The sequence below is a fragment of the Pleurodeles waltl genome, chromosome 2_2 (genome assembly GCF_031143425.1).
Source record: "Pleurodeles waltl isolate 20211129_DDA chromosome 2_2, aPleWal1.hap1.20221129, whole genome shotgun sequence".
Taxonomy (NCBI): domain Eukaryota; kingdom Metazoa; phylum Chordata; class Amphibia; order Caudata; family Salamandridae; genus Pleurodeles; species Pleurodeles waltl.
The window spans coordinates 518,523,236-518,543,825 of NC_090439.1; positions in this window are offsets into that span (position 1 = coordinate 518,523,236).

The window sequence follows — 20,590 nt, forward strand, 5'->3', positions numbered from 1 at the left end:
ACCAGGTACTCTGAGTCTTGATTATGTGGAGTGTGACTGACATTGTTAGAGTGTCTGGACACTGGGGTGGAAAAGTGTTTTACCATCAAGGTCACCTGTAGGGTACATGAGGTTGTCTAATGCTGTCATTTGTGTCTAAATAAGTGTCTGTCTCATGTGGAAATATAGGACCATAGCCTCTCCATGCAGACTGGTAAGAGTTTTATGTATTCTACCTTGAATCTAGCTGTCAGTTTGTTCCTACTTTGCAGACCAATGTACATGTCACTGTGGACTGACATAGGTGAGTGACAAGCCCACAGGTATGTGGCCTATGTAAGTGAAAGTTTCCAGGTATGGGTAGATCTGTACTGATCTCTATCTGTACCATGGGATTTGTATATTTGGAAGCTATGGTATGGGTATGTGATAAGGCTTTGCCGGGTGATACAAAGAACCAATCTGTGTGCCTTATTGGTAGAGTGATATGTCCCTAACGTCTGTATTGTGTAGTTTAGCATTGTGTTATACCTTAGCAGACATCCTGATGCTACTGTCAGTCATGCTCTTTGTGCTGTTAGCATATCTTTCACTTCCAACCTATTTGGTATCTGTCCAGTTACAATCCTAGTGTAATGAGTCTCCTGCTGATAGATTGTCCTTGCACAATAGGAAAATGGAGTTTGGTTACAGAACAGTCAACAAGGTTTATCTGTGGCACACAAGGGGAAACGTTCAGGAGAGATTTACTTCATGGCAGTGGGTTTGGTCTTGTCATCTGCTCCTGCTGGATGTCTGAGTGGATGTCCACGTTTGCGGGGAGGTTCTTCAGCTACAGAGGGTGGGGTGTCTGAGGCATGTCCTTCCTCTGGTAGAACCTCCATTCAACCAGCAGCCCCAGATGTAGAAGGGCCGGATGTGTCATTGTGAGTGGAAGGGGCCAGATGTTGAATAAAAGACCTACTCAGTGTGGTATTCAAGTCTTTCAGTACCTCTTCAAAGGAAACCAAGTGGGAATTTTGTACCTGCCACTACTGCATAACTTTCTGGTGGTTGGCCCTCTGCAGCTTTTAGATTTCCCCCAACATGGTGATAACTTGACCCATCATACATTTGGAACTTTGGTAAGCTCCCAAGACTTGGGACATGGTTTCCTGGTCAGTAGTGTCCCTTTGTGATCCCATCCTCTGGCTCACAGCATCCCTCCCACACACCCTGCCCCTACATGCCTGTGCCCCTTTCGCATTGTGCCCACTCCTATTGGTGGCAGGTCTATCATTGTCAGGGGTGGCAAGGTGAGACTTAGGTACCTGTACTGTGGGGCACACAATGGATGACACAGTCCTTGGGACACAGGCTAGGGTGCAAATGGTTATCTGTGATGTAGAAGCAACAGGGCTGGGTGGAGTTGATGTGGGCAGGGTGAGGCTGACAGTTGTTGACTGACCAGGTATCCCAGATGGGCCATGTTCTTTGTCTGCGTACAGACATCCAGGGGTGTTGTCCTCACTGAGGCCTCCCTCCAGAGGAGTAGTGGCAGTCTCTGGTATCCTCTCCATGGTGACATTAGCAAGGTTCCCTGTGGAGGGAGTGGAACACAGAGATCAGTTTACAATGAGGGTATTGCTGCAGTTGTGTGAGAAGCAGACAGTACCTTGACATGATCCCCAGCAATGTCTTTGAGAGCTGATGTACTATGTAACTTGGATACAACATGAAACTCCGTAACTTCAATTCCATACACCATGTTTTATGCTGGTAAACCATGTTAGTAGTGATTGTACAGCTGATGACATCTGATATTGTGAGATAATTGACAAGGCTGTTCACCTCTGTTACCTAGTGAACTGTCTGGCATGATAGCTGGCACAAATAAGAGCTGTAGATTGCACATTGGTGTCCTTGTTGGAACACAGTATATGAGTTTACAGTGGACATTGACTTGTATCAGGATGTACTGCATGTGCATCCACTCAGCCATCTGACCTTCCAAGCCAGGTGAGTATATTTCTAGCTTGGGATCTTTGATCTGTGGCCATTATGTATAGCACTCAGCTATAGGTGTGTTTTGATTGGGATGTTATTGTGAATAAGTCATTTCATTGCTGTCATTTTCATGTACTGTTCCACACTAGTACAATCAAAATGGGTTAGATCAGTGATTGGTTTGATATGCATGACAAGTAACATTTGGTGCAGTATACTAGTGTTGACTATGTTGGGATTCAGCATTCTCAGATTGTAGTGCTATAATTAGCCAGTGCTTCACATGTCATTTCCAAGGGCTGTGGGGATAAATGTGTTCAGTGGACATATGCATGCCAGGGAGGGGTATTAGGTGATTTGTAGAGAGTTGTAGTGGTGGTAATGTAATTTGGGGTGGGTATAGTTGGTAAGGAAACATGCAGGACTAGACAATTGTGTGACATGAATGTTGTTGGTATTTACCAGACTCTAGTCCCCCAGGTATTCCTGTCAGGCCCTCTGGATATCCAAGACCTTCTCCTCCCATGATTTGAATGTAGGGGGAGGAGGTGGGGGCCCACCGCCAGTCTTCAGTACCGCATGCTGGTGCCTGGATGCTATGGAACGGACCTTCCTCCTGAGGTCATTCAACCTCTTCCTGATGTCCTCCCTTGTGCGTGGATAACTGCCTACAGAATTGACCCTGTCAACTATCCTTTGCCACAAGTCCATTTTCCTGGCAATAGATGTTTGTTGGACCTGTGCTCCAAACAGGTGTAGCTCCACCCTGACAATTTCATCCACCATGACCCTCAACTCCTCATCAGTGAAACATGGTTGTTTTTGTTTTGTTTTTCTGCAGGTGAGCCCCCCAAAAAGGGTATATGGCGTGCCATCGCCAATGAAGTGTGGACCCTGGGGGTCTACAGCAGGCAGAGCACCTAGTGTCGCAAACAGTGGGAGGACCTGAGACGATGGGCACGGAAGACGGTGGAGGCCCAGCTGGCCCAGTGTCAAACCCTAACCCCCTGATGGCCCACATACTGGCGGTGGCCTATCCGGAGCTGGATGGGCACTTGGGGACATCACAGAAGCCACAAGGAGGTGAATACAGTGCCCCAATATACTACTTGCGCGTGGTGGGGTAGCATCCGGGTGGGGGATGTGGGCCTGTGGGTGCCCCTAGGCCAGGTCGGCCAGTGCAGGGTAGGGCCCATTTTGGGAAGGGTCTGATGTCAAACTCCTCCAAACAAGCTTGTAGGCCTTCACTACTGGGCAGGGGTATGTGGGTCTCAGGTATGCTGCAAGTGGCGTTAGATATCCCTGTCCATGGGCTGGTGACGAGCATTGTGACTGGTAGTGCATTACCTAGTGCGTAGGGCTGTTCCCTGTGTGTTAGTGTGTTGTGTACGGCAACAGTGGTGTTGTTGCCGCTATTGACCTAGGGTATCCTTTGTCTCGTCCCTCCCCTTTTTGTTTTGTCACCCTGTCCTTATGTGCATTAGCTTCACCTGGTGGAGGAGCAGAGGCACCGGCGACGGGGACGGGGAGAGCTGCATCCCACATGGCCAAGGAGGCCGAATCCACCGACGGTGAGGGCCCTGAGACAGGAGGCAAGTTCAATCCAAGCTCTTGGGGAGCACTTCTCAACAAAGTCAGAGGGCAGCAGGGCAGCAGGGCAGCAGGGCAGCAGGGCAACAGGGCAACAGCAGGGTAGCAGTCCTTCCCAGCAAAGCAGTCCAGATGAGCCCTCTGACCAGCCAGGCAGCTCCTCTTGACAGGTTGCAGGTTCAGGTCCAGAAGTGTCTGATTTGGTGGGGTGAGGGACCCAGTTTATATAGCCAAAAATACCTTTGAAGTGGGGGAGACTTCAAAGAGTGGTTTTGAAGTGCACAAGGCACCCTTTCAGTAAAGGTCTGTCTGCCAGGGTCCCAGTAGGGGGTTTGGCAGTCCATTGTGTGAGGACAGGCCACTAGCCTTTGAAATGTAAGTGTCAGGCCCTCCACCCTCCCAGCCCAGGAAGACCCAATTCAGTATGCAGCTGAGTGCAGGTAAGACTGAATATCCTGTCTTTGTGGTTGTCTGGGTGAAACGCACAAAGGAGCTGTCAACCAGCCCAAACATGGATTGGAGGCAGGCTGTAAGGCACAGATAGAATTTAAGTGCAGAGAAATGCTCACTTTTTAAAATTATGATGGACAGAGTGCTGAACAATACAAACATTCACCCCCCGTCACAGATCTGGGTTTAATCCATCTTTCTTTTGCTCACCATGCCACCCCAGTTTAGACCCAACCATATGCAAATCAGTCTTGACCCTGTTGCTCATGGGAACAGTCCAGCCCGAACTGCCAAGGCAGGTCCTCCCTGTAGTAGGTTAGCCTGGTTTGTAGTAGGTACCTTGGGTACGTACACCTTATACCAGGTCCAGTTATCCCTTATTAGTGAAATGTAGTAGTGTTCTAGCAGCTTATACTGATAGAGGTAGCTGTAGCGAAGCAGCTTAGGCTGAACTAGGAGACATGCAAAGCTCATGCAATACCACTTATAGTTACACAGTACTTATACACAAGTAAAGACTCAGTTTTTTAGGTCAACTCAGCGAGTTGAGCATCGCAGGATAGAGTGTTGAGGACCTGGGCCAGGCTGTGCATGAAGGAATTTTGCAAATAGTGTACAGAGGCCTCAGGAGGTGAAGAAGACGTGGTGCACAGGGGTACTGTCGCACTCAGGGAAGGTAAGATCTTACCTCCTCCAAATTGCATCAGCAGGACCTCAGGACAGTCTGTGTCAATGGGGTCCACCCTCTGTGCTCCAAGGAGACTGCTCGTCGCCGTGAGAGGAGCCCAAGAGAACCGGTGGTCGACTTAGAAGGTGCCTATGTGAGTAGGGGAGTGACTCTGTCACCCCACGGGAGATTTCTTCGGTCCTTCTGGTGACGGGTGAAGACAGGGAGTCCTCAGAGCGTACACACCATGCAAACTGTTGCAGTTGCTGGCTGGAGCTGAAGTTGCAGAAGAAAAGTATCCCTTGTGGATACTTTGTTGCAGTTACAGCGGTTCCTGGAGAAGGCTGCGGTTGATCTGAGGTCAGAGGATGAAGTAGTAGTTGCAGAGGATTCCTGCTGGAAACTTGCAAGTAGAATCTGAAGAGAACCCACAGGAGAGACCCTAAATAGCCCTAAGAGGGGGATTGGCTACCTTATCAGGTAAGGACCTATCAGGTTGGGTCTCTGATGTCATCTGCTGGCACTGGCCACTCAGAGCCCTCCAGAGTGCCCCCACACCTTGTATAGCAAGATGACTGAAGTCTGGGACACACTGGAGGATTTCTGGGCACCACCCCTAGGGTGATGGACAGGGGAGTGGTCACTCCCCTTTCCTTTGTTCAATTTTATGCCAGAGCAGGGGACAAGGGGTCCCTGAACCCGTGTAGGCTGGCATATGCAAGGGGGGCACCATCTGTGCCCTTCAAAGCATTTCCAGAGGCTGGCGGAGGCTACCGCTCCCCAGCCTGTAACACCTATTTCCAAAGTCAGAGGGTGTAGCACCCTGCTCCCAAAGGAAATGCTTTGTTCTGCCTTCCTGGGACTGAGCTGCTCAGACCCCAGGAGGGCAGAACCCTGTCTGTGAGGTCGCAGCAGCTGTAGCTGCAGTGCAAGCCTCAGAGAGCTGGTTTGCCAGTACTGTGGGTCCATAGTGGAGCCCCCAGGATGCATGGAATTGGCTCCCCAACACAACATTTAGAATGGAGGGACACTACCATGATCTTAGACACCTTACATGGCCATATTCGGATTTTCCATTGTGAAGCTACATATAGGTATTAACCTATATGTAGTGCATGCGTGTAATGGCTTCCCCGCACTCACAAAGTCCCTGGAAATTGCCCTGAACTATGTGGGGGCTGCTTTGCTAGTGCAAGGGTGCCCTCACACTTAGTAACTTTGCACCTAACCTTCAGCAAGTGAAGAATAGACATATAGGTGACTTATAAGCTACTTAAGTGCGGTGAAATTGGCTGTGAAATAATGTGTCCGTTATTTCACACAGGCTGCACTGGCAGTCCTGTGAAAGGGTTTGTCTGAGCTCCTTATGGGTGGCAAAAGAAATGCTGCAGCCCATAACGATCTCCTGTAACCCCAATGCCCTGAGTACCTAGGTACCATATACTAAGGACTTACAAGGGGGGTCCAGTGTGCTAATTGGAATTGGTAAATGAAGTCACTAAACAATAGTGACTGATTTGGAAGCAGAGAGAGCATAAGCACTGAAGTTCTGGTTAGAAGAACTTCAGTGACACAGTTAAGCACTACTGACAACACACACATTAGGCCACAAACTATGAACACTGGGGTCCTGGTTAGCAGTATCCCAGTTAGGCAGGCAAAACACACTGACAAATAGGGTTTTCACTATGAGCACTGGGGTCCTGGCTAGTAGGATCCTAGTGAGACAGTAAAAACACACTGACACACACTCACAAACAGGACAAAAGTGGGGGCAACCATGCTAGAAAGAGGCTACTTTCTCACATGACGCAATCCTCCATACAAGGTACTGTCTCAGCAGGACAAGGTTGGTCCCTGTATTTGGCCTGTACTCCATAGCGGTCAACCTAAACTTTGGATTTACCCCCGTCTTGCCCTGATTGGCAATTTGCATTTCTGAGCACTACAATTGCAGGTATTCTTTTAAAATTCATATAATGAAATCCGATTATTGGATTTTTGTCATTTTGGTCTTGTTTTATTTATGAAATTAAGATCTATTATTCTAACTTGGTTTGGATCATTTTTGTGTTGTGTTGTCACTGTTTTAATGTATTAAGTGTTGCACAAATATTTTACACATTGCCTCTTAAGATAAACCTGACAACTCTGTGCCATGCTACCAGAGGGTGAGCACAGGTTAATTTAGAGAGTGTATCTAACTTACCCAGACAAGGATTGTGGTCTCTACTTGAACAGGGTTCATCCTTATGCCAACTAGAGATCCACTGCCTCATTTACAAGGCCCATGGCACACGGTGGCACTGGAAGTGCCTTGCTGCACCACCCTGTGCCACTGGGAAAGGGCAGAAATATGCCACATATCTACAAGATATGCCACATTTCTGTATTCTTCCCCTCCACTGGTGCAAAAATTGCTGCCATGTGCCAATGCAGGACCAATTGCACTATGTGCAAGGGTGCCTGCGCTATGGGGATGGGTATTTTTGTGCAAGAAGGGACACCTTCTTGCAAAAAAACAATCACAAGCGACGTTAACCTCTTTCTATGTGTGTTGCGGAATGGCAAGGTGGCTTTGTGTGGCCTTGTAAATATGGTCTGCCACCCTGCACCACTGGAGCATAAAAAAATGATGCTCCAGTGGCACAGTGTTCCCCTAGGGCCTCGTAAGTGAGGTCTTCAACTTCTAACATAAATGGTTTATACAAGAGTGCATTGCAACACCAGTGATTGGCCATGTGTTTGGTTGACTTACACCAGTGCTAGGCTCGAGAAGATTTGAGCATGTTTTGTCAGAAGTGCTTCTGTAGTACACTTAAGTGTACCTTTTGTAAGTATCTACTGACTTTCTCTTTTATGACTGTTTTTTTAACAACAACTGGATTTCTTTACATGTCCGGATTACTTCAGCTCCTTCACTCCCAAACTGGGCAGCAGGAAATACTTCAGCTTTTCTGCCTTGTTCATGTCTGTTATGACTAGTGTCTGAAAGTACTTGCTGCAGCAAACCTTGAGTTTCCCATTCTCCTTGTTCTTCTTGATCTTCTCGAATTTTGCATCTTTTCTTATGGCCTTCTTCTTCTTGCCTTAATTTTCCCTTCATCCTACCTAGCTAATAGGTTTTACTGCTTACACCTTGCCCTCTCACATTTATAACTAAAACATATCTCACTGCATGTGGTCTTCTCCACAGTTGTGGCAAAGAACTCTGCACTTTAGAGACAGCAGGTGCATAAGCAGAGATCTCCACTGAAAGATTGTGGACAGAATTTGTGAGTAAATAAATGTGTTAATCTGGAGTACTACTTTATGTAATAAAAATATTTTGTTGAGAGATCCCTCTTTGTTCTCTTGAAATGCATTACAATTGTAGAGTGGGACAGGGCAGTCAGAAAGTCCACACACAGGGCACGATAGTAACAAGGTCAACTTGCCTCCTATATATAAGAGACAAGAAAATGTGTAATATTGCATATAATTATGAGTGGGCAATAAATATTGCTCTGCCAGCGGACTTGGAAGAATTTGGGCCACTCCAGCTTATGCTGAGTTTTGGCCAAATTCTGCTAACTGCCACGTGTTGGAGGTTTTCCTCATGAATGGCTTGATAATGGCAAGTATATGATCTTTTCCAAGATTTGGCGCCCCCTAGGAAGATTTTCGTTCTCAGTCTCTAGGAGGGCACACAGTGAGATTTCCCAAATGTGGGCAGTTGCGGGACGTTGCAACTGTTTACAGTCAGAAAGCTGCCATTCACATAGAACATTTACTGAAGCAGCAGCAGAATCAACTCAAGAAGCAGCACTCTCAGGCGCACCACATAGTGCTGTTTATGCTAAATGTTCAGTGTGGAATGAACTCCCAGCACTAAAAATTAGTGTAAGCAGGGCACCATGGCTATTTCCACCCTTTGGCCATCCTCTTGGAATCTTGCAAAGTTTTCATGTAACTCAGTGACACCGCGAGTTCCGCAACACCTACGAAAAATAGTTAAACATAAGTCACAACATCATAAATAGCCAAAGTGCATTACAGCATAAAATATGTGAATGAAAAGTGCAGCCTAGGGTAATGGACTGAGGTCATAGGCCTAAAAGGCTATCTTTGACAATACGGGTCACAATTCCAAACAAAATCCATAAAGTGACATATTGTAAACGGAGCAAATGGGGAGAGTGTGCAGCCATCCTTGGATCACAGTCTGCTTTGATTAAAGCCCGAGACATCCAAAGCAGTGAGAGCTGCGATCTTAAACTTTGAAATACTTACAACTTTTTATAGCTGTCATTAAGATTTCCATGCTTGATGATGGTAAGAATGGTCACAAAGTATTTACGCATTTCAAATCAGGTAACACTGATACTGCTTCCTCTTGCCTCTCTCAAAGACTCACTGTGGGGCAAATTTAGAAGGAGTTTTCACCATCATTGTGCCTTCTTATTGGTGTTAATTCAGTGCTATATTTAAAAGTAGAGCTATACCTGTCTAGCACCACTTTTTTAAGAATGCATCATTTTTTAGGAGCGTTGCCTCACCCTGCGCCGTCTACCAACCATGATATGCAAGGTAAGTGTTCCCTCCTAAAAAATGATGCTATCCCGCTAGGGTCAGGGCAATGGAAATACACACTTATTTAAAGTCAGCCCCCATGTTAACGTATGAGAGAGATAAGCCTTGCAACCGTGAAAACCAAATTTGGCAGTATTTCACTGTTGGACATGTAACACACATCAGTACATGTCCCACCTTCAAACATACACTGTACCCTGCCCATGGGGCCACCTAGGGCCTACCTTAGGGGTGCCTTACATGTATAAAAAGGGAAGGTTTGGGCTTGGCAAGTGGGTACACTTGCCAAGTCGAAATGGCAGTTTAAAACTGCACACACAGACAATGCAGTGGCATGTCTCAGTCATGTTTACAGGGCTACTCATGGGGGTGGCACAATCAGTACTGCAGGCCCACTCGTAGCATTTGATTTACAGGCCCTGGGCACCTCTAGTGCACTTTACTAGGGACTTACTACTAAATAAAATATGCCAATCATAGAAAAGCCAATTTCACATATAAATTACACAGGGAGCACTTGCACTTTAGCACTGTTGAGCAGTGGTAAAGTGCCCAGAATAAGAAAACAAGTGGAGTCAGAGTCCAGCAGACAGTTAAAACATGGGAAGAAGAGGCAAAAAAAGACAGGGGCGACCACGCCAAGGATGCCAGGTCCATCACCTGCTATGCACACTGTGTGGTACAAGGGAAGTCTGTGCAAAACTATGTGGTGAGGAATTATACTGACAAAGTATATGTTGAAAAAAACATTGCCACAAATGCTAAAATGCATCAAAGCGTGTTTGGGTAAACCACCTATTAACACTTACAAAACAGTAGAGATGTATCTACAGAGAGTAACATGTTAGTCACTGATGTGAAAACACACATTGTTCTGAAGGAGAGCTATGACCTTTGATTGGATCATGACAATTGTTGAACTGATATCCCAGACACACCACTGTAGTAGGCAGAAGATATCACACATGACGAACACAAACAAACCACATGCCTGGCATGACAAACACATCCATGGCACATGTCTGTCCAGCACATCGCAACACTTGCCTGAGCACGGAATTGTAAAGTTATCCAAGTTGCATGACAGCCTGATGTCTGCTCCTTTGGACACACATTAGATTCTCACACAAATGCTCTGTCATGGGGTGGGTAAGATGGCCACAATCCAGGGAAAGTCAACAGCATCCCAGGATATATTCTTAGCAAGGGTATCATGTGTATGAACATGTCAAGCACAAGGGTCAGCTATCCAAAGCTGTGTGGCTACACACACTGTTGTGCCATCTGTGTAGTCTGATCTCATAATACACCCACAATACATATGTACACTCACAGTAAACATATTGTACACATGGGAAGACAGGAAAGTGGTTAATAGTGAAGCTCCTGTCGAGCTAGCAGCTTGTAAATTAGATCACCACACTTGCCAGCACCATAACTTGTAACCATAACCCCCCTTGCATCATAGCCTGCTGTCTGTACTTTGGGATGCAGCATATATTGTTTGACATGTATGCAGTCCTACATGTGGGTGTATGAGCCACATTCCATGGCTACTCCATGGCATCCCTGGGGGTAAACTAAACAGTGGACTAAGGTGCCAACAGATAGCAGCATATTAACAAGGAATTGTCTCATCGGCTACTATGCTCCTGTTTCCTTGCACTGCCATGCGTCCCTCTAACTGGAACATGGTGGTGCTGTATTTACAATACAGTGCACAACTGTGCTAAAAATTAAGGCACAGTTGTGGCGCTTTGCTGGACTAGCACCAAAAACAGTTGTGCTAGTCCAGTAAAGGTGGGCAGCCATTAAAAAATGAAGCTAGAATGGCACACTAAAATCTTGTAATTTCCTTGTGCAATTGTTTTTGGGCCTTCCTGTGGGGGAATGCCCCCTTGCATACATGACACCTGGTGCAGGTATGACAAGGAGCAATGGGTTTACAAATGCTTGCATTGTGCCACTTTGTAAATATGGTACAAGGTGAGGGCCTGTGTAGTGCAAGTGTAGCATAAAAATAAATGATGCTACGGCGGGGCCAAGGGGCGCAAGGTGCTTGAAAATATGGCCCATAATTGGCACACGAGTCCACCCTATGAAGTTGTCATGAACACAACAGAAAATGTGGCCTAAGCATTGTCTGGTCCTAGTAAGGCATACACCATCACCCATGTCGACTTACAAGACATACCTTGGACACATGTAAAGAGAAGAGTATGTTGAACTGAACTATTCACAGCTGTTAGAAATGGGGTCTCTAGTTGGTAGAGGCATACACCCTTATCCAAGTAGGGACCACAATCCTAGTCAGGGTAAGTCACACATAATCCAAATTATCCTGCGCCCACCCTCTGGTAGCTTGGCACTGAGCAGTCAGGCTTAACTTTGAAGGCAATGTGTAAAGTATTTGAGCAATGAATCATGCAATAACATAGTGAAAAAAACACAAAAATACATCACACAATTTTAGAAAAATAGAAGATATTTCTCTAAATAGGTTATGGTCAAAACGATCAAGATTTGATAATCACAAGTTGAAAAATAATATTTGTAATGATAAAAAGAGTATTTAGGGGGTCATTCTGACCCCCGACGGCGGCGGATACCGCCGGCCTGGCGGGAACCGCCAGAAGACCGTACCGCGGTCGAAAGACAGCGGCGGTCATTCTGAGTTTCCCGCTGGGCTGGCGGGCGACCGCCAGAAGGCCGCCCGCCCGCCAGCGGGAAACCCCCTTCCATGAGGATGCCGGCTCCGAATGGAGCCGGCGGAGTGGAAAGGGTGCGACGGGTGCAGTTGCACCCGTCGCGATTTTCAGTGTCTGCTATGCAGACACTGAAAATCTTTGTGGGGCCCCCAGGGGCCCCACGACACCCGTTCCCGCCAGCAAGGTTCTGGCGGTCAAAACCGCCAGAACCAGGCTGGCGGGAAGGGGGTCGGAATCCCCATGGCGGCACTGCCTGCAGCGCCGCCATGGAGGATTCCTCAGGCCAGGGAAAAACCGACGGGAAACCACCGGTTTCCCTTTTCTGACCGCGGCTTTACCGCTGCGGTCAGAATTGGCCTGGATGCACCGCCATGCCTGTTGGCGGTGCATCCGCGGTCCGCCAGGGTCGGAATGACCCCCTTAGTTCTTAAAAGCAACAACTGTCTCTTGCAAGCACAAAGCACCTGGTTTGCGTTACAATTACACGCATGAAGACTGCAGAGGAGGAGATGCATAGAAAAAGGTAGGTGTGCATCAGAATTCCGAACGCACACAGGCAATGAGTCGATTCTTTTCCATGCGGCAAGTTCTTTGCGTCAAAATCCGGTGCGCAGGGTTCAACCCTCTTTGCGATGCGGGGTCTTTTGACACACACGAAGGATGTGTGGAAATCCTGGGCATGCAGGATGAAATCACAGGTGCTCCGTCGATCCAGTGGGCGATGCGTCAGAGGTTCTGTCGCACAGCAGGCGCTGCGTCGATTCCTCCCACAGGAAGTCGGGCTGCGCTGTTCCGGCTCAGGGATGCATCGATCCAGGAAGCTGTGCGTCAAACTTCTGGTCGTAACGCTGCATCGATCTCCACTCGGGGAGCCAGGCTGCTTCGTTCCAGTTCGGCAATGCAATGATTCTTTCACCCCTAAGCAGGCTGTGCATCGATTCCGTCAGGCTGTGCATTGATATTCACCGCACAAGGAGTTCCTTTGCAGAGATGAAGTTTTTTTTTACCTGAGACTTGAGGAAACAGGAGGCAAGCTCACTCCAAACCCTTGGAGAACACTTCTCAGCAGAGCCAGAGGCTAGCAAGGCATCAGGGCAACAGCAAGGCAGCAGTCCTTTACAGCAAAGCAGTCCAGGTCAGTCCTTTGGGCAGCCAGGCAGCTTCTCTTGGTAGGTTGCAGGTTCTGGTGCTGAGTGTCTTTCCTAAGAAGTGTCTAAGTTGGTAGGGCCAGGGACCCAATGTATATACCCAGAAATGCCTTTGAAGTGGGGGAGACTTCAAAGAGTGGTTTTAAAGTGTACAAGGTCCTCTTTCAGTACAACCCTGTCTGTGAGGGCAGGCCACTGTCCTTTGAAATGTAAGTGCCAGGCCCTTCACCCTTCCATCCCAGGAATTCCCATTCAGTATGCAGATGTATGCAGGTGTGACTGAGCATCCTGACTTTGCTGTTATCTGGGTGAAATGCACAAGGGAGCTGTCAACCAGCCCAGCCCAGACATGGATTGGAGATACCTTAGGGAAGACTTCTATGCAGAAAAAGGGGAGTTTAAGGCTTGGCAAGTATTTTTAAATGCCAAGTCAAGGTGGCAGTGAAACTGCACACACAGACCTTGCATTGACAGGCCTGAGACATGGTTAAGGGGCAACGTATGTGGGTGGCACAATCAGTGCTGCAGGCCCACTAGTAGCATTTAATTTACAGGCCCAAGGCACATGCAGTGCACTTTCCTAGGGACTTACAAGAAAATTAAATATGTCAGTTGGGTAGGAGCCATTGTCACCATGTTTTAAGAGAGAGAGCATATGCACTTTAGCACTGGTTAGCAGTGGTAAAGTGTGCAGAGTCCTAAAACCAGCAAAAACAGAGTCAAAAAGTAGAGGGAAGCAGGCAAAAGGTTGGGGGTGACAACCATAAGGCTGTCAGGTCTAACATGTGTCCCCTCCAGCTGAAAGTGGGGAGAGCTACCCAACCCCTTGGGAGCTCTCATCGCTATGAAGGAAGTATCTGGAGAGACAATCAGCATTGGTGTGGTCAGTCCCCGAGCGATGCTCCACCGTAAAGTCCATCCCCTGTAGGGAAATGGACCACCTCAAGAGTTTAGGGTTTTCACCCCTCATCTGCATGAGGCATCTGAGGGGCCTGTGGTCTGTCTGAACCCATAAGTGAGTCCCAAACAGATACGGTCTCAGCTTCATCATTGCCCAGACCACAGCAAATGCTTCTCTTTCAATACCACTCCACCTCTGTTCCCGTGGTAATAGTCTTCTGCTAATAAAGACTACTAGTTGGTCTAGGCCCTCCTCATTCAGCTGTGCTAGGACCACCCCTATACCTTGTTCTGTCTGCACAATGAATTCTCTGGAGTAGTCAGGTGCCTTGAGCACGGGTGCAGTGCACATGGCTTCCTTCAGGGAGTCAAAGGCTTTCTGACAAGCCTCTGTCCAATTCACCAACCTAGGTTGCTTTTTGGATGTGAGTTCTGGTAAGGGGGGGCACTATGGTGCCATAACCCTTAACAAATCTGTGGTAATATCTAATGAGACCTAAGAAACCTCTCACCTCTGACTGGGTTCTAGGAGGTTACCAGGCCTTGATTGTTTCAATCTTCGCCTTGGAGTGGCTGCACCCTGCCACCAACTACTAGGTGTCCAAAGTACACCACGGAACCCTGCCCAATCTGGCACTTACTGGCCTTGATTGTCAGGCCTGCCTGTTGCAGGGCTTGAACCACCTCCTTGAGGTGGATCAGGTGTTCCTCCTAGCTGGAACTATAGTTGGCGATGTCGTCAGGTAGGCTGCGCAGACAGCATCCTTGACAGCTAGGACCCCGTTAATCAACTGCTGGAAGGTAGTGGTGCATTTGTCAGTCCAAAGGGCATTAGTCTGAACTGGTGATGACCCTCAAGAGTAGAAAAATTGAATCTCTTTTTTACCCCTCAGTCAAGTGATCATCCGGTACCCCGACTTGAGGTCAAAGGTACTGAGGAACTTGGCAGCACCAAGCCTGTCTACGAGCTCATCAACTCGGGTGATGGGGTGAACATCTGTCTTTGTGACAGAGTTGAGACCCCGGTAGTCCACGCAGAACATAAGCTCTGGCTTGGCACCGGGAGCGGCAACCTTGGGGACCAACGCCACTGGGCTGGACCAGGGACTTGTGGACTTCTCAATCACCCCAAGAGCCAGCATCTTGGCAACTTCCTCCTTGATGCTGGACCTCACCTTGTGTGACAATCTGTAAATGTTGTTCTTTACAAGGGGACAGTCTCCTGTGTCAATATCAAGGACACACAAGTGTGTGAGCCCAGGTGTGAGGGAAAACATGGAAGAGAACTGCTCCAATAACTCGTAGCAGTCTCCTCTCTGATCTAGGGTCAGGGAGTCAGAGACATTGACACCCTCCACTGAACCATCACCTTCCTTGATAGAGAGGAGGTCAGGAAGAGGCTCACTCTCCTCTTCCATACCCTCATCTGTCACCAGAAGCATGTTGACTTCAGACCTCTCAAAATGAGGCTTCAGTCTGTTCTGATGGAGCACCCTTAGGGGGTGTCTAAGGGACTTGAGGTCACCTAAGTAAGTGGCCTCCTTCTCCTGCTCCTTAATCTCAAATGGGCCAGTCCAGCGGTCCTGGAGAGCTCTAGTCCCTACTGGCTCCATTACCCATACTTTGGCCCTCATTATGAACATGGCGGTCCCTACCACGCAGTCGGCGGTGGTGGTAAAAACTGCCAACAGAGTAGAGGTCCGGACCGCCAAATAATGAACCAATCGAAACACAGGCATCCAGAAAACCACCACCTCCAGTAGAGTGCCGATGGCAGAGTCCATCCCCAGGCCGATGAAAAGGGCCAACCCGCCCATAAAAAAATGAACCACTAGCCCGCCGCCAATTCCGGAGCGGGAAACACCAGCACGCAAGTCCAGGCGGAAATGAACCAAATCTAATGAAACACTCACCGGAGGCCCACACAGCTCGCCAAAGCAGACATGGATAGAGAGCTGCAGTTCATGCCAGCCCTGCTCCTTGCCATGCTCCCAACATGCAAGAAGGCGAGGGCCCCAGTACAAGTGGTACCTCCAGACCTGTGCAGGGGACAGAGGCACAGGGGGCTAGGGCAAGTGCTAGGGCCTCAGTGGGCCAGGGGGGAGGCCACAGGATGGATGCAGCAGCCCAGGAAATGATTTCTGAGGTTTTGGGGGCCTACCAGCATATCCATGACAGTTTGGCACAAATAGTATCCACCCTGGAGCACAGTCAGAGGATGCAGCAGGAACACCACCAACAGGCCATGGAGCAGTGGAAACAGCACAACGATACAATGGCCAGCATAGCAGGAGCACTGCTGCAGCTGGTACAAACCCAGTCTGATACCCACACAGGACGGGAGGCCCCCACTACAGCAGCAGACACAGACCGGACAATTACACCATCATCAGCAACATCCCAGGTACTACCCTCAGAGGAAACCCAAGGGCCAACCATGTCATCCCCTCAAGGTCAACAGCAGGCGCCCAAATGGACACTTAGGCCAAGATATGGCACTGGAACCCCTGCAAAAAACAAGGCCCCCTTCAAGAAGTAACTCTGAAACAATCTGCACAGCAACCATCCCACTCATTCAACCACCACACAGTGCGAAGAGGCAATATGAACTAATGGAAGAATTTATGGACCCATCAATACTACCAACAAGGCTGCCACAATGTTGGCATGGAGGATAACCACCCATGGCCACTTGCCATCACTGTAAATTGCACTATTCACTCCCTGCCACCAATAAAACACATATCACACCTGTAACACTGTCCTCTGTCATAAAATGTGAACAAAGTGAAGTATGGATGCAACTGGATGTTAACCACTTTATTGGCAATGCGTTGCATGAAAGGACTCCTGTGTGCCTAAATGTGGCCCCAAACTAAATGCACTAAATTTTATTCAGTACCTTGCAGACCTGGACCCAGTTTCTCATAGAAGATTCAAACCCCCCCTCGATGACAAACCACACCGACAGTATTTGTCACAAACACCAATGTCATCTCTTAGTCCCACATAGTTACTGGAAGTAGAGTTGTATTAGTTGGGTCCTGGAATTGACATCTTCTCCTTCCTCATCATCACCATCACTGTCCTCACCTCTCTGAGGTAGCTGGTCAGGACATACAACACCCTCCACCTCCAAGAGGGGGATAGAATTTCTCACTGCCACGTTGTGCAGCATGCAGCAGGCCACCACTATTCTACACACCTTTTCAGGCCCATAGCCCAGGGAACACCCAGAGATATGTAGACAACGAAATCTAGCCTTCAGGAGACCTATTGTTCGCTCTATCACCCTCATAGTACGTCCATGGGCCTCATTGTAATTCCTCTCTGCATCTGTCCCAGGATTCCTCACTGGTGTCAGGAGCCAACGCAAGTTGGGATAGCCAGAATCACCTAGAAAAAGGTGCAATGCAGAGTAGTCATTGTCAAGTTTCTGATTCAGACCACCTGGCTGTTTGCTAGGTGTCAGTTAGTGACAGAAACACTTACCTATGATCTGTCCTCTTGTAGTTGTTCCATCTTGTGTGGCACACTACTGTTCCTCAGCACAAAGGAATCATGGACTGAACCTGGGAACATGGCATTCACATGTGAGATGTACTGGTCTGAAGTACATACCAATTGGATGTTCATGGAATGAAAGTTCTTTCTGTTTCTGTACACCTGTTCACTCACTCTTGGGGGTATGATCGATATGTGAGTGCCATCTTTGGCACCGATCACATGGGAAATGTTTGCAAATGCATAGAAGTCCGACTTGATGGCAGGGAGGCCAATGCTTTGGGGAAACCTCACATAGGACTGCAGGTGTCACACAAATGCATTTAGAAATCTTGTCAGTACCATGCTGAACATTGGCTGTGAAAATCCTGCACCCATGCCCACTGTCACTTGAAATGAGCCCATGGCCAGGAAATGGAGTGCGGAGAGCACCTGCACTTCAGTAGGGATGGCATGCTCATTACGATTTCCCGGAGTTAGTGCAGGATCCAGTAATGCACAAAGTTCAAGTATTGTTGCACTGGTGAGTCTGTAATTGATTATGATCTGACGCTCCACCGTGGTCCGCATATCCACAAGTGGCCTGTACACCGATGGTGCCCTTCCTCACCACAAGGGTCGGTACCTACGAGGGATTTCAAACACGTGTGAGGAACAGACATACATAGGCACACATTGTCATTAATTGTGCACTGCATACTTGATTGTAGGGACTCAACAGTAACATGTTCTTGACAGATCTTCATCTATACCTCAATGAGGGGACAGTGTTTGTCGTTTGTGTTGTTTTCAAATGGTCACATGCATAGGTGCTTGATGTGGAAAATAGAGCCTGCATTGTGCATAATTATTATTTATAGATGCGTAGTTAATGCCAAAATGTCTGCCCCCTGTAATCCAGGCCTGTCGTTGTTGACGTTACCTCATACCGCTAGCGGTTGACGTAACAGCGTAAGGCGGGATTTCCCGCCGTTCGCACCATCATTGGTTAACATGGATGTCAATGGGGAATCCTGGCGTTTCATGATCGCCGCCGGTGGTGACGGTGCACACCGCTGCGGTACGTACGCAAATTCGTCATCTATACTTCACTTGACTCCCTGATCTTGTGCAAACAGGTACTCCACTGTGTGTACTACTGTGTCCTGCCTCTGGTCATGGAAGTGGCTCATGTTGCAGGGGAAAAGGCCCCGGCCTTCACCCAGGGAGATCTGGATAGGCTAGTGGATGGGGTCCTGCCCCTGTACAGCAAGCTCTACGGACGGCCAGAGGTACAGGTGGGTCGGGGTTTGTTGTGCACTGTTTGAGTGTAATGGATGGTGTTGTAAGGACATATGTGTGCACCTCTGAGCCTGCATGGGCCATGGTTCATGGCATGCTGCATGCGTATGTCCTGTAAGTCTGACAGTACTGTCAGTCCCATAGTGGACGAATAGCCAGCTGTACCTATTTTGCAAGTGCCTGACCTCTGTGTTCCATTTCTGTGTCACCCTTTTAGGTCACCCGTCCAAAGCACACAATCTGACATGCAGTCAAGCACCTCAACAATCAAGAAACACACTTCCAAACACAAGCATCACACCTCCCACCACAAGCATTCACACAGCCAACATACACATGCACACACAGCAACATCCACTTCCCCCAGTGTGGCCACCTCTCACGCCTCCCTGTCTGTCCCCTCTACATGCACACCCTCATGCACTACACCTTCAGTCACTGTTTCTGCTCCTCTTACTGCTGTCACCACAATAGCAGACATCCATACATGCACCCCAGACACCACACCTGCACTCACCACAACTACTGTAGTTGACACATGCAGCACACTCACCAGACTTGCAGACACCCACACAACAAACATCCACATTGGCAGCCTGTCTTCTCCCACTGTGTCCACCCCCCTCCTCCAAAACACACACAAACGCACCAAGACACCCAACCATCACACATCCACCACACCTCAGCATAATTTCCAGTCACCTGCACCCACTACATGCACCCCTACACCACAGACGTCCACACCATCTGCCGCCATTTTCACGCCCTCATCCAGGTGCACCCCAATTGCACCGAAAAAACTTTTCCTCTCCTGTGCTGACCTCTTCCAACCCACTGGGCCACCCCGTCTAGTCTCTAAGCGTACACACCTGCTTGCCCTTTCCACTCCTTCCACTTCACAGACCACACCTGTCCGCCCTTCACATTCCCGTGCCCCTTACCCAGAGAAAAAGAAGCCCAGCGCAGAGCAAAGTCCATCTGGCTCCACCCGCTCGAAACACCCCCCACCTTCCAAACCCACACCCCCTCCACCTTCCAAGCGCAAGTCCAAGCCCCATCCCCGTCACAAATCCCCACCACTGCCTACCCCCGTTCCGTGAGATGCCTGGATGCCCCATTGTTGCCCCATTGGGAGTCAGGTTGGGGCCGTTGTGGCACATGGGACTTGTTGCGATACGGATTGGCCATTGGCCTTGATGAAAATAGTTGGCTCTGTGAGCTGTAATAAATATTTATGTGTGGCCTGTGTTTTGGCGGCACACTGTTAAACCTTGGTCTTTCGTTTCATTGTTTGTGGGGCATTTGCATGTACTATGGTCAAGTTGGATTTGCCTTGTGTCGGGTAAGTACCTCTTGCTGTGGGGTGTATGGGTTGTGCTGCTGTGAAGGGTTGGGGGCATTTTTGGGTGGGTGGAGTGGGTGGGTATGTAACTGTGCCCTTTCCTCCCTTGAGTCGTAGGTTGCGCTACTTACCGTCGTCTTCTTCATCGGCGGTCTCAGGCATGGAGGTATATGGAGAAGTGTGGCTCAATGGTTAGAGCGGCAGACCCTGATGCAGAAATCTGGCCCGGACCAGGGTTCAATTCCCGCCTCGGCGGGTCTTGGACTCAATTTCCTCGGACCTGATAATTCTCGCATTGGTGCCTGATCTAATTCATGGGTCCCACTCTTTAACTCTGGGCAATAGCTTGCTTAATCTCCACAACGGCCCCAACAGCGCTGGGATGCCTGGCTTCACCTTGGAGGTTGCCCATGAGTGGGCACCTCACAGGGAAAAGCCAGGAGGGGTTCCACAGTGGTATGTG